This window comes from Oryza sativa, chromosome 2 (assembly GCF_034140825.1).
Source record: "Oryza sativa Japonica Group chromosome 2, ASM3414082v1".
NCBI lineage: Eukaryota > Viridiplantae > Streptophyta > Magnoliopsida > Poales > Poaceae > Oryza > Oryza sativa.
Window position 1 is genome coordinate 12,974,761 of NC_089036.1, and position 15,517 is coordinate 12,990,277.

At 42.9% G+C, this 15,517-nt stretch overlaps 1 long non-coding RNA gene across 1 annotated transcript; it reads left to right on the plus strand.

Annotated features, from left to right (window-relative positions):
- The first annotated feature begins 1,603 nt into the window (after positions 1 to 1,603).
- Positions 1,604 to 12,621, plus strand: LOC107280176 (uncharacterized). The gene is made up of 6 exons (XR_001543813.3): positions 1,604 to 2,024; positions 2,395 to 2,540; positions 3,175 to 3,314; positions 3,658 to 3,934; positions 4,852 to 4,944; positions 11,811 to 12,621. It is a non-coding gene; the product is annotated as an uncharacterized lncRNA (long non-coding RNA).
- Positions 12,622 to 15,517: the final 2,896 nt, after the last annotated feature.

Consider the following 15,517-nt stretch of genomic DNA (forward strand, 5'->3'; position numbering starts at 1 on the left):
TGACTTAATTTTCTCACTAAGCTTTGTACCTCAATAATAAATCATCTAAAACAACAAACTCTGAAAATTACAGATTCTCTGGAGCCTATTTTAGCTGTGTTGATAACTTGGGGTTGGGAACCCATCTCTTCCACACATAAAACATGGCTGTCCATTAGCGCGCGATTAATTAAGTATTAGCTAATTTTTTTAAAAAATGAATTAATTTGATTTTTTAAACAACTTTTGTATAGAAACTTTTTGTAAAAAACGCACCGTTTAATAGTTTGAAAAGCGTGCGCGCGAAAAACGAGGGAGAGTGGTTGAGAATCCATAGCACCGAACACAGCCTTTGGCACTATCCCAAAATTTGACCAAAATGATTTTTATGTGAAACTTGGTCCAAAGCATAGAGTAAGGGTTATACTACAAATTTACTGTTGACCACTGTATTAATATAACAAGGGCAAGTAATTAAACTTGGGGTCAAAGTTGGAACTTCACCACTGTCACAGGGCAATGTGGGACCCACTGATCAGCCCCGCGCCCCCGCCCACGACACCCCAGCGCGTAGCACGTGCGAGACACGCAGACTCCCCGCGTCGGAGCGCCGCTGAGCCGCCCTCTCCTCCATTTCGTCGCCGACCACTGTCTTCCTTCTTTACGCCCTCTTCTCATTTCACGGAAGAGCCGATACAATCCATCCTTGATTCGCCGAGAACGGAGGCATCTCCATGACTCCATCGGCGCCGGCAAGTTTTCCCGCTGTTGCCATCGCCATGGAGCCATGGTCGTCTCCATCCTTTCCGCGTTCCGTCATCCCTCTTCCATGCCGTTTCCATTCCTTTTAACTGCGGTTCAATTTGTGTAGCAAATCTCCGGGAACGCCACCGTGCCGACGACGCCCGGGAGCGCCCCGTCGTGTAGGACGGACGGGACCACCTCAAGCCAAACCGTTGCGCTACCATCATCGGCTCGCCATCACGGCCAAAAAGCCCTCAAAGACCTTCAAGATTGACGCACCAAGGACGGAGATCGTCGTCAACTTCTTCATCTCTGGATCCGGCCGCTGAGCTCCATCGTCGATTCCGGCCATTCCGGTGACCCCCCGTGGAGATTATGGATACCCCATACCTACACGACATGTATATCCGACCGGGTATGGAGTGCCATGTATAAGTAGAATATCTTTAAAGGGACCTGGGTTAAATTCTAAACTTGTATGTCAAGGAAATACCCGGGATCCTAGTCGGTTACGATTGTATCATATCTGTAACTACCTATTCCGTTAGGGATATGGACTGTACTTTGTAATACAGACCCCTTCCCCTATATAAGGAGGGGTCCGGGTACCTCTTGGGGCGCGATTTTCTCCTAGATCATACAATCAATAATACACTCGGCGGTTCAATCCCCGGACAGGAGTAGGATATTACTTCTTCTACCCTATAATTCACCAACTACCTCTTACATCCTTTATACTTCATTCATCATTCATCAAATCTAACGGATAGAAATCATCGAATCCAACCGCTCCTGTTGCCCCACGTCTCCCCCGCCTCCCCTTCTCACACCCCCTCACTCCCGAAATCACGCCGCATCCACCCGCCTCTCTCTCTCTCTCGCTCTTCTCTCCTCTCTCTCTCTCTCTCGCACTCACCCGACGTCGCCCCACCCGCGCGTCGCCGATTCCCCATACACGATTTCTCTCCTCTCCCGCGCCGCCCCTCCATCGTCGTCGCGTGAAGTCCTCGTCGCCACCGCCGCCATCGAATCCTGCCGCCCCGCCATCGCGCGTGACTCGGCTGCCATCGATTCCGACGCCCCGCCATCGCGCGTGACGCCGTCGACGCCCCTCCATCGCGCCGCCGTCAAATCCCGTCTCCAGATCGACGCCGCTGGTGCCCCTCACTCCAACCGCCATGGATCCCCCCTCACCCTCCCATCCTCTCTCCGCGCACGCCCCCGACCCCGCAGGTCGCAGACGCGACGCCTCCCTCTTCCTCTTGCACGCGCCGCCGCCGCCTTCCACGTCGTTGCCAACGGTGAGGTTTTGGCTCTTGTGCCTTTCATCTCCTTGGCTTATTTTTTGTTACATTGTTGGGTTGATTTGGTGCAGAATTGGGATCCACATTAGGCTTTTGTTCATCTGGTGTGCGGGCTTTTAGGAGGTTTTTTTTTGTGGGGTTTGCCTTTAGGGTTTTTCTGGGGACAAAAAGTTGAGGCGAAAATTCAGTTCAGGCTCGACAGTCATGCAGTTGAATGAGTTTTTATTTCATCATCATGTAATTCCCTACGAAACCTATTGATGATTGTGCAATTTTTAGAGCTAATTTCTTAATATCTTTGCAGCTGATGAATGCCTCATTATTTCAAAACAAAATACATCTGTTGATTTATCTTTTTTTCCTTTAGTTTCTGGATGGATTGCCATCGGAACCTTAGCTTATATCCGGTCTTCATGGAAGAAAGTGGTTTACATTAAATGGAAGAGAGTAGTATACCTTTCTACATATTGGTCTTCCAGATGATTGTGCAATGCAGTCACGAGTTCCACCTCGGTGAGCACCTTTCTAGCCCTCCTTGTAATTTTTTTTAGTCTCTTTGTTTAGTCCTTGCAAATCGTAGGCTGACATCGCCGTGATACATTTATCAGACCTGATCGTTATGTTCTATTCTTTTTCTTTTTTTTTCTTTTTGCATTGGATCAACGTGACGACACTTCATAATTAGGGATCAGCTGCATTATACGGGATCACGATAACAGAATCTATGAATCGTCCTAATATTAACTTATCAATGGCTATTATGCATCTGTTCAAAAGTGACTGAAATAAAGATAAAATAGTGCATAAAAATGAATATATACTGTGCCAGGGATAGAAGTTTCAGTTTTTTTATGTGTTTTGTGTGGGATCCACATTGTTCTTGATTTCGTTTTGGTTTCAAGTTTGTTGGTGCATGTGCATGTATATGATAACTATTGCTCCTCTATGACTGGGTCACTTTGACTTGCCTGAGAGCTTAAGTTTTAAATCCACTTAAATTTGTTCTGTGGATCCTTTTTCCCCTGAAATAATGGCAACTGCAGATCAATAATCAGTGCTTAAACTATTAAGTTCATTTATCTGCACACTTTGTTCTTGGAAGTCATAACATTAAATTCACCTAAAGTCTGCATATCTTTGTTGATAGGCACCAACTACTTCCAATCAAGAGGATTGCCGTTTAGTTCCTTGCTACTTCCAATCCAGAGATGGTGCCAGTGATACTTGCTGCTTCTTGAGCTCTTGCTACGGGTGCAAGCAATGGTCTACTCTTCCTGTGGCATATAGGTATAGCATATACTCTGCATTTTGATGCTTTGCATACGACTTTACTCATTAGTCAGTAACTCAATATATTCGCTTGATAATTTTAACATTTGATATGTTCCAAGACTTGACGGAGTAATTGGCCCAGATGATTAGCGCTTCATATTTTCAGATGCACATGTTACTTCCAAAACATATATGTACATATATATTTATACTTCACATCTTTTTATCCGGTCTGTACACAACTCAAGATATCTGTTTTGGGAGCTCTACAAGAGTACGGTCAAGATATCTGTAATAATGGTCATCATTTGAATAAAATTCATGTCGTTCTTTACATTGTGAATTTTCGTTTGTGTAGACCTGGGCATATTTGGCTTACTTTCAGCAACAGAAATAGAGTAGATCAATGATGGAATTGCATTCTACTGCTGTCCCAAAAGGTTTTTGATCGACATCTTCCAGTTCGATCAGATAATGGCGTTTGTTATGCCTAAGGGGCTATACCATGCATGGTGTTATCATTACCATATTTTCCAAGTTCTTGACAAAATTGATGATGCCACTGTATACCAGCCACCAGGTGCTCAAGAAATATGATGATGCCTCACAACAAGATTATCTATGAGACATCAGAGGTAAAATGAAATGTTCTGCTTAATATTGTCTTCTTTGTTTGGTAACGGACGTGGCTTATAGCCATGTTTGTTTTATGCATGTTTTGGAATAGTTCACGATAGCATTTCTGTTAGTAAGATATTCTTTGCATAATATTGATGAAAAGTGAGCACTGCAGTCTACAATTCAACAAATGAATGATTTTGTACCTTCATTTGCATCGGGATGAGGTTAAAATAATGAAAGTTTGCCTCATTGTCTAATTCTCCGGAAATAAAGTTCAGGATAAAAAACTGAAATAGAAGGACGTTTGCCTAATTTTCGCAGATTTAGGTGCTTAAAATATTTTACTGTCTAATGTCTGAAATTTCTATTGATGACCAGCTGAGCTCCATTAATGTTTCACATGGGCATTTCTGTTGAAATTGCTGTGAAGTTCACCTATACCGTTTAGCTAAGTGTGATGGTGGCTTACACTATATTTTCTGGTTATAAATTATAGAGGACAGAAAAGGCAGTTATGTTTATTATGCACCTTCATTTTACTAAAAGTTTTGCAGTCTCAATTGATTGGGACACTTGGAGCTACTTTAGCTATTTGGCACTGTTTTAATTTGGGTACAAGATTACAGATTCTAACTGGTCCTGTGCTCAATTTTCTGTTATTAATGAACTGCGGTTGACAATGAGTGATAGTCTTTCTTAGATTTCACATCTGAAATTAAAATGAGAAAGCACTGTGCACTCCACACAGTTTTTTCTGTTTAAAAAAGTCTGAATTGTATCACGGCGAGCATTTAAAGTAACTTGATACTGGTATATTAGTGAAGTGTATTAATTTGTGTTGCTGCCAATTTTAATACAATTCTCCTTTGCACAGTTTAAATCATGTTAAGAATCTGCAGCCAGATGCTTATGGAACTTTTTTTTAATGCAGGGTATTTTTGGAACTAAACATTCCCAGTAATGTCTTTTTTTTCTCTTTCAAGAGTTGATGCGTTAAAAGGTCTCCATAAAGATGCTAAGCTAAGTATGTTTTCTTTACGAAATTGCATATCGTTGCTTCTTTACTATGCCCTTAATTCAGATAGCCCTTAATTCTTTACTATGTCCAAAATTCAGATTAGCCACTTTTTACTATGAGGGAGTTTTAAAATTTAGATAGCTGTGGAGATTATGGATACCCCATACCTACATGGCATGTATAGTCCGACTGGGCATGGGGTGCCATGTGTAGATAGAATATCTTTAGAGGGACTCGGGTTAAATTCCAAACTTGTATGTCAAGGAAATACCTGAGATCCTAGTCAGTTACGATTGTATTTTATCTGTAACTACATATTCCGTTAGGGATATAGACTGTATTTTGTAATACGCTTCCCCTATATAAGGAGAGGTCCGGGTGCCTCTAGGGGCACGATTTTCACCCAGATCATACGATCAATAATACACTCGGTGGATCAATCCCCGGACAGGAGTAGGGTATTACTTCTTGATTAAGAAGGCCTGAACCTGTATAACATTCCTTGTCTCTAAACCCATCCACTTTTCTAGCTTGATAGCCACCCCCTTTTAGTATTGCCGAAATCTTGTTTCGACAGTTGGCGCGCCAGGTAGGGGTAGCGTCAAGTTCTTCGCCGACTAGTGCGATCGGTTTCATTTCCGGCATCGACGACTTTGTCTTCCCTCCCGGGCAGGCGTTCCGATTCGGCAGCCTCGACTTCATCACCAATGACTTCGGCAAGATTTCTCTCCTCGACTCGGATTCAAACCAGTCGGGAAGAGGCCAGATCTCCGCCCCGTTCGGTATCCCGAACTCGGCCGAGGTCTACCCCAAGATCATCTCCAGGCGCAGCAGACTCTATATCATTCATGAGACCGAGCTGTACAAGAAAAGTCCATCGGGAATCCTGCAACGATGTGTCTTTGGAGGAGGGAAGACAATTGCTAAAGGACATACATTTGGGCATCTGTGGCAATCACGCTGCTGCACGAACCATCGTTGGCAAGGCTTATCGGCAGGGTTTTTTTTGGCCCACAGCTGTGTCCGACGCCGACAAAATTGTGCGAACATGTGAGGGTTGTCAATTTTTTGCCCGACAAACTCATCTACCGGCTCAGGAGTTGCAAACCATCCCGTTGTCTTGGCTGTTCGCGGTTTGGGGGCTCGACATGGTTGGCCCATTTAAAAAGGCTATCGGTGGTTATACTCATCTCTTTGTAGCCGTTGACAAATTCTCCAAGTGGATCGAAGCTAAACCGGTCATTACAATCACGGCAGACAAAGCTAGAGATTTCTTCATCAACATTGTGCACCGGTTCGGGGTACCCAATCGGATCATCACTGATAACGGCACTCAATTGACAGGCGGAGTATTTAAAGATTTCTGTGAGGACTTCGGCATCAAAATTTGTTACGCCTCCGTAGCGCACCCCATGAGCAATGGACAAGTTGAACGTGCCAATGGTATGGTACTTCAAGGAATAAAAGCGCGAGTTTTCGACCGACTACATCAATATGCCGGCAAGTGGGTAGAACAGCTGCCGTCCGTACTTTGGTCCCTGCGCACCACTCCCAGTCGAGATACGGGCCAGTCACCGTTTTTCATGGTCTATGGAGCGGAAGCAATGTTGCCAAGTGAGGTGGAATTTGAATCTCTACGATTTCGTAACTTTAGCGAGGAGCGCTATGGAGAAGACCGAGTAGATGACCTCAACCGACCGGAAGAAGCCCGTGAAGCAGCCTTAATTCAGTCGGCTCGGTACTTGCAAGGGATGCGCCGTTATCACAATCGTAATGTTAGATCACGAGCTTTTTTAGTCGGCGACCTGGTTCTGAGAAAAATTCAGACTACACGGGATCGGCACAAGTTATCTCCCTTGTGGGAAGGACCGTTCATAATTTCCGAAGTCACTCGGCCAGGTTCTTACCGACTCAAGCATGAAGACGGTACCCATATCGACAGCTCTTGGAATATTGAACATATTCGTCGTTTTTACGCTTAGACATTACTTTTGTATTTCCCTCTTTGACTGCTAACATCAAGTTTTTCCTTGAAGTTATCAGTTGGGGGCTACTATAATAATAATGGAGTGTGATTTTTATCAATTCAATTTGCTTACTTGATTTATCATTGCCTTGTTTGATTTTTTGGCTTAGTCAATGAGGACTGAAAGTTTTTAACAACTTTTGCGGGTTCTAGGCTCAATAAGGTTTAACAAAAGCTTTTAAGAAATCGGGAGCTAAGTTTGAAATATCAAGCACAGCATAAATTCATCAGTATTGTACAAATTGTGCCTCCATTCATCATCATCATCATTGTTATAATACAACATCAATCAGTATCAGTCTTTTCATCATCAGAATTATTAGATCCAGTCGGCCGGAGGTTGTTGTCCTGGAATCTCTCAACTACATCAACGGCTATCTTATCGGCAGCTTTTTGCGCATTGTTGATGAGGTCGAGAGCGGCTTCTTCGCTTGTCCCGTCTGCAAAGCCATCAACGGCGTCAATGTCAATCTTCGGGTACAAGGACTTGGTCATTGCCAACGCCAAGCTCGCTCCCATACTTCCAGCTTCCTTGATATTCTTAAAATATGTATCCGGAGCAATTCTCAGCTTGTCGAAGATTTCGGAAGCATCAAATGCACTCGGACCATTGTTATTGAAGAACATGGCTTGGACGAGTGGTGTAGCGGCATTGGCGACTTCATCTCTGGCTCCTTCAAGCTTTTTGATTTTGTTAACTAGGACGTCGAATTGAGCTTGGGATTTGATCTTGCGGTCTACACGAATAAGTCTACATCAATGACTAGGCATGAAGATGAGAGTGGTTTTTGAAGTATTAGTTACCAGTACCTTCGACATCTTTCAGAGCCGAGTCCCTTTGTCTTGCCAATTCGGCCTTATCTTTCTCCAGAGCTTGGATCCGCTTTTCCAGCTCGGATATCTTGGCAGCTTGCACTGTATTGCTTCTTGTTGGTTGATATCACATGGATGGCAGCATAAGTAAGTTAGACAAAGATTGTATTTACCTTTTGATGAACCGTTCAGTTCAAAGTTGGAGTCTTGGAGATCGGCGATCCGGTCTCTCAGATCATGCTCAGTCTTCCTGGCGAGCTCCTTAGCTTCGTGCAGCTGGTTTCTGGTGGCCTCAAGGGTTCCAAGATGGGGAACTAATTTCTCAAGAGTCGCAGTCTTCGCCTCGTTCCTGAGATGGATTCTCTGCAATGCAAATTTATCCGTATTTGAGCAAAGCGGCTGACAGGATGGTTGAAGCTGTGTACAAGAAAATTCACATTTACGAGGCGAGTAGCTTGGTCGAGTGTCTTTTTCAGCAGGCATACTTCCTCGTCTTCCTTTTGCTTATTTATTACAATTCCCTGTGGGTGCATGTCGTCATCCCACCACTTGACTAAAATGGGTGGGCGAGAATTTTCAGCCGATTGTATCCGGAGAACCTCTTCTTCATCACCAATCATCGGACCTTAGATAGTCATGAATAATGAGTGAAGTAATTGAAGAAAGTTTGTCGGATCAAAACAGGTTCGGAGGATATGTTTACCTGTGATAATTTCCGGTCGAGGACGAGTCTGTCCTTGCACCCTAACAGGAGAACTAGTTCCAGGGCTAGCACCGGTGTCTGTCTTGGGAGGGCTGTTAGCTTGAGCTTCTACTTCTGGGATATCTTTATTTGGTTCTGTACCCGACTGGTTTCCAGTCGGGGGCTCCTGATCAGCACCGACTCCAGCTACGGCCGATTGGTTTCCAGTCGGGGGCTCGTTGCTGGGTTCTACATTGTCGGTTGCCGGTTAATTGTCACTCGGGTGATCTTCTGCAGTCGGCCCGGTTTCTTTTGAAGGGCCCATATCTGTGTCAGTTGGCTCAGGGTCTTTTCCAGAAGGATCTATGTCAGATGGCTTCCTACAAATTTGAGTTATGCTATCAGTGCTATTTCAATAGTGAGTGAGCAGCAATACAAGGAACAAGAACAAATGATTTGTACCTGGAGGATTTCCTGATTTTCGGCATAGGATGACTGGAGGTTTTCTTCTTCGGGTTAGCTTGCCTTGGCTGTTTCTCAGTCGCACTTTTGTCGCTTGCCTTTTCCACATCGTTGCCCTCATCGTCACTTGAAACCAACTTCCTCTTACGAGAATCTGGCTGGTTAGTCGGCTTCGAGGTGTTGGGTTGGATGTTCGACTAGATCTTCGGCCCTCCGCTGGCTTGGCTGGTTTGCCGACGAGGTGAGCGTCGTTGAGCAATTGGAGGATCAGATTTCATCAAAGCAAATTCCTGTGCATGATATTCCAAGTTTTCAGTTGACCTTACAGAAGATAAAAGCATGCTTTGGGAGGAGCTGAGTTGTATAATACGTACCGGTGGAGGAGGGTTGAAGGCATTGTATGGCACGACTGGCAATAAGTGTGAATAGCTGACCACGAAGGCATTTGAGAATATTTTGTACATTCTCTCCTGCATAATTCTGAACTCAAGAGACTCTAGGTCCTCTCGGTTGGGGTCATGCTTGCCGTCGAACTCGAAGGCTGTTCTGGATCTTTCTTTGATTGGGGCCAGCCGGCTCTTGATAAAGTGCCGAGTGATTTGTTCCCCTTGCAGGCCCTGTTCTTTAAGTTTCAGCATCCTATCCAGCAAGTCAAGCGCTTGGGCAGCTTCTTCTCCCATAGGAAGTGAGTTCCAAGTATCACGATATACCGGAGGAAGACAAGAGTACCCGGGAAGCGCTGGCTCAGGGTTTTGTACATAGAACCAATTTGCATGCCAGCCCTTGTTTGAGGTTTTGAAAGGCATGGAAAAATATTTTTGGCTCAAGGTTCCCCTAAGTTGGAAGCCAGCCCCCCCCAACAACACATGGTTTGCTCTTGTTTGGCTGGGGCTTGAGGAAGAAGATGCGGCGGAATAGAGCAAAATGCGGCCTAATCCCCAGAAAAGCTTCGCAGGCATGGATGAAATTGGCGATGTGGACTATGGAATTGGGGTTTAGGTGATGCAGGCTGATCCCATAGAAATCCAAAATTCCCTGGAAGAAGCTTGAGGTTGGAAGAGAAAACCCGCCATAGAAGAAATGAGAAAATACCACGATCTCATGTCTGTCAGGGGTTGGGAATGCTTCGCCGCATGCTGGACGCCACCCAATGATCTCCTTTGCCGGAAGAACACCGTGCGCCACCATCTCCTTCAGGTTCTCCTCCGTTACATCGGAGGGCGCCCACTGACTCTCAAAGCTCTCTCTCTCTCTCTCTCTTCCGCCATGGATGCGATCTGAATGATGCGATTTGCTTTGGAAATGGCTGACAATGGATGGGGGATCGATGCGGTGGATGCGCAGATGATTTCTGTGGAGTTTTGTAAGGTGGATTTGAGCGAATTGGAGAACCCTAGTTCCGCTGGAGTGGTTTTGCACTGTAGCAGGAAATGGGGAAAGTGGCGAGAGTCTCGGCGGGGAAGACGAAACGACGCTCTGACTTCGGCGTTTATTTCGCTAGGGTATCGGGAGTGCTAATGGGCTTGGGCCTTTACAATACTTCAGCCCAATTCTGTTATCTGCGTGGCTAAGTTGTGATCCGTAGGGACTTAGGCATTTTTGCTTCGGCAATTTTTGCTCACAACAGCATGGCCCAATGCTGTTAAAATCCTTTTTGACGTAGTTAGATAATTCCTTGGAATTACAACGATGCAAATAAAAAGGTACCCGACAGAAAGGTGTTATACTACTTTTGTAAGCCTTTTTTAGGCTGCAAAGGCTGTTTGGGTTTTTGTTGAGATGATTGGTTTTTGAACAGTTATTCTCTCGGCATGCTATATGCTTGATTTGATTATGGCGTGAGTCATAGCCTAGGCTATTTCGACTCATTAATTGTCATGATATCATGTTTATATCACACTTGATGGATCTTTTTGAGAGTTTTTTCTCAGATTCTTGTCATATGTGTTGATTTATAGACCTTTAGAGTATTTTTTACTCGGGCCTCTTTATATCTTCGTTCTTGGTATATTAAAGCTAAAGCAGTCGGCTGTATGTTTTATTAAACATTGCATATGCTTAGCTGTACGGTACTTTGGGTAATTCGGTTGTAAAACCACTCGGATGGATATTATTTGCAATTCGACTATATGTTTAGCCTTTAGCTATTCACATAGTCGGGGGCTACACCTAATTAGGTGCATCTATTCGATGCACCTGATTATTTATTTTTAGCCCTTCACAGTCTTTGATTTTGGTACTCGGGAGATCAATGCAGAAGAAATTGAAGCACCCGGATTATCATTTTTGCGCTCTGAGAGAAGGATATTTCGTGGACTGTAAAGGTCTCAGGGGCTACTGTGGAGATTATGGATACCCCATACCTACATGGCATGTATAGTCCGACTGGGCATGGGGGGGTGCCATGTGTAGATAGAATATCTTTAGAGGGACTCGGGTTAAATTCCAAACTTGTATGTCAAGGAAATACCTGAGATCCTAGTCGGTTACGATTGTATTTTATCTGTAACTACATATTCCGTTAGGGATATAGACTGTATTTTGTAATACGGACCCCTTCCCCTATATAAGGAGGGGTCCGGGTGCCTCTAGGGGCACGATTTTCACCCAGATCATACAATCAATAATACACTCGGTGGATCAATCCCCGGACAGGAGTAGGGTATTACTTCTTGATTAAGAAGGCCTGAACCTGTATAAAATTCCTTGTCTCTAAACCCATCTACTTTTCTAGCTTGATAGCCACCCCTTTTAGTATTGCCGAAATCTTGTCTCGACAATAGCCCTTAAATCTTTACTATGCCTAAAATTCTATACAGATAGTGTATTTTGCTCCATACACTTTTGCCTTTTCAATGATTAAAAGGTTTATTTTTCACACCCTTTCAGATTCAGAAATCGCTGGGTGATCTTGAGGGTATATCTTCCAAATAAGTGGAAGACAAATTAAGGTGAAATTAGGGGGGGGGGCTATGATAACTAGAGGTAATTTCTACTCTGATCTTGAAATGGACTGCAAGAACAAAACATGAGCACGTGCTATGGTTGGAGGAAGGACACTTTATATATCAGATTGCTTCATAACATAAATACTTATTTCTTGGTGCTTGAAGGACCAAACCACCTCATAGTAAAAAGATGCTGATCTATTATTGAGTTGTATATTCAAACAAAAAGAATAAAGTTCGATGAAAAACAGCATTACCTTGGTTTTTATATTATGATTCTTAGCTAAAGTTTGGTAAATTTGCTCATGTTTTCAGCGATTCATTTTATTTGTAAATGGACTCTGGTTTTTTTTGGTACAACATTTTGTATTAGGGAAACAATGAAAAGCATTTTTCAGTGACGTGGATATACAACATTTGTAATATCAAATGCGACCGTAGCGTTAGCACGGGTATGTTACTAGATAGATTAGTTTAGTTTTAGGTTAAGAGAATAGAGAGGTGAAAACACCTCATCAAAGTTTGAGCCCAAATATTGGTTCAGGCCACCTTGTACACATACTAGGCAATAAGGTTGTCATTTGTTATGTGTAGTTCTACAAATTCAAGCTTGTATCATATTGTTGTAGGCAAGGTTACCGACTCTGTATTTGTTAGCCATCTTGGCCTTGTTTTGTACATGTTGAGAAGATTGAGAAAATTTTCAATTGACGTTTCAAGAAACTGCTGGTTCAAGAATTGTTCTCAGTGAAGATACATTGTTCATTGTTGCATGTATAACTTCACATTTTGGCATTTTCTGTTGAAACTCAATTAGTACAAATGTTGTTTATGAGACCTCTGATTCACTAAATGAGGTGCATTTCTGCAATAATATTGGTGTTGATGCGGTGGACTGATGAAAGCGAATTTATTCCTTAGAAAGAACAGCAAAATTACTTCTGATTTTGCATGTTTCATCTTGGTCAATTAGCTTCAGTTAATCATCATCTTTAGTTTATAATGGTCATTTTCTTAAAACAATTGTTCCCAACTCTTACTACTATTCTGCTTATATATAATTGTTGATGGTTTTCAATTAATTTTATCTGACAATATGATTTTTTATATTGCTTTACATATATTTGATATATAATGTGAATAGAAATAAAGCTCAATTGGACTGATTGAGAGTAATCCATCCTGCCATCGGCGCTTACTCCTGTGCTCAATGGGAGCTCAATGACGTGAATCGAAATATTTTTATAGCTCCGTAGCGTTAGTACGGGCATATTACTAGTGTTAAAGAAGGCCTGAACCTGTATAAAAAATCCTAGTGTCTCAACCCATCCACTTTTTCAGCTTGATAGCCACCGCTTTTAGTATTGCCGAAATCTTGTTTCGACACCCCCGCTGCGACTTTTTGCATAGGAAGCGTCCCTAAGACCTCGCTAACAACGTGTGACCACATGCATGCCAGTTTGATTTGTAGATCGAGCCGTCGACAAACTCGACATCTACCCGGAGTTCATCCTCTCCGCCGGGCTGTCTTCTCCATACTCGCCTCTATTCAGACCTGTCCAAGCCGCCACTCAAGCTTCGGTGAGCTTCCCACCACTCCTTGATACCACATGCACGCATCGTTTTGGTCAAATGAAGCTAATAACTTGAATTGCTTTGGCAGCCTCAAAACCGTCGCCGCTCGCACTGCTGCCGGCGTCGATTCCGTCCATCCCCGGCGACGAAACTACCTTCGGCGGGTTCGCAAGAAATTCCTCTACAATTCTTCTTTTGGTTGCGTCGGCCGAGGAGGCGCCGTTCGCCGTCGGGATCGCCGAAAAGTAGCGCCGGCCAGTGAGCTCGCCTCTGCTGCTGCTCTCCTTCCCAAGCCTATGACTGGTGGACCCCACTTAATTAAGCCTAAGAACTGTTATTAGGAGTAGTTTAAAACTTATAAGGTTAAATCTGAAAAAGCACTTAGTATGACATGTGGGCCCAGAACCTATATTTGTAAATAAGAAAAACAATGAGAACACTTAATAATAAGTGTATTAACACGTGCTAGAGGAGTGCGGGTTGATTTCAGGGTTTTCCAGCGGCCTTTCTGACAAAATACCAGTCACTGGCTAGTGGACCCCATGTACCTAAAATCTGGAAAAATAAAACACTCACAATTATAAAATCTATATAAAATTGAATATAACACATTTTGAGATGAAACCAATTTTTATAGATTCACAGAATCATGATATTTAATGTTGTAAGCTAAAACTGGGCCCTTACAGCATAGTAAATAGCTTTAAAAGTTCATATATAAACTAGATGACATAAAACATGCTTGAACTTTAGAAATTCACAGGAAATTCATATTAGTTCCAAATATTTTGAATTCAGTTTTGTTAGGCTAATAGAACCATTCAATTCAATTAGCAAAACAATATGTAATACACTTTGTACAAAAGAAGTCTCTAAAATCTAATATATGAAATTGTTGACATATACCACACTACAACTTGTAAAATGCATAATAAAATAGTACAAATGTCTACACTTATGTTTGCATCTATGTCCTAGGTTAGAGATGAAAAAGGTTTTAATTTATCCTCAAATTTTATTCAGGTTCAAGTTAGATTGACCACACCTAGGTTAAAATGTAAATTTTTGGCTCTCAAAAATGGAAAAGTTAACTTCCAACTATTTTGACAAGAAATCCTTACGGTCTAGAATTCGGGTATGTTACAAAATTCTTTCCAAGTCAACCGGAATCGACCGAACAAGTTGACGTACAGAATATGTCCCAGTGCTGCATCACCGTATTTGGGCCTTTGGGCCGTGTCGTGTTGGAACCCATTAGGGTTGCGTCAAGGGTTGGTTGCACGACCCTAAACTCTATATATCAGTACCCGCCGTCACCTTTAGGGTTCGCGTTTTGCTTAGATTATTCTGTCAAGAACAGTTTTACCGCTAGATCGGTTTGTAAGACCCCAACTTGTGAGCTTAATCATTCATCTACAATTTTAGTTGTATTCTTCCTTGTTCTTGTTTGTGTTCTTCAATTCACAAACAGGGATTAGCCTTCTCGGTGAGGTCATCCGTGTTTCGACACGGGTGATAACCAGAGGAGACATGGTACTGCGATTGCGGGGCTCAAGAGCGTGTTCGTTCAAGAAACCGGATCGATTTGTGTCGCGACTCCGCCAAATCGTCGATTATGAGAACCTTTCGGAAGATCGGGAACCCTAGTCCACATGATAATCTTCCCACGAGATTAAATAAATACGATACCCTTGGAATACTCTCGGGTGAAATGCTACAATGATATATCCGTGCGCTTGCGGATGAAATCTATAACCATAATATACCACAAGTATTTCTGCGCCATTGCTGGGAATTATATTTCTAGGAATGTCGTTAAGAAATATCAACAAGCATTTTCTGGCGCTGTTGCCGAGGAAGATTTATAAAAGAGATTACTATAAGCTAATACTTTATATTTACATCTGTATAGTCACTGTCCTTTGGAGGCTAACCTTGGTTGTTTTCACTTTTGTTGTGAAAACAGGGTAGTGTATGACTAGTTTCAACTTGTCAGAAAGTTTCAAAGAAAATCTAGAAGTTTTCTTCCGAAGCGTCAAGCTGCGAGTCGTTCCTCCGCAAAAAACTCTCCTG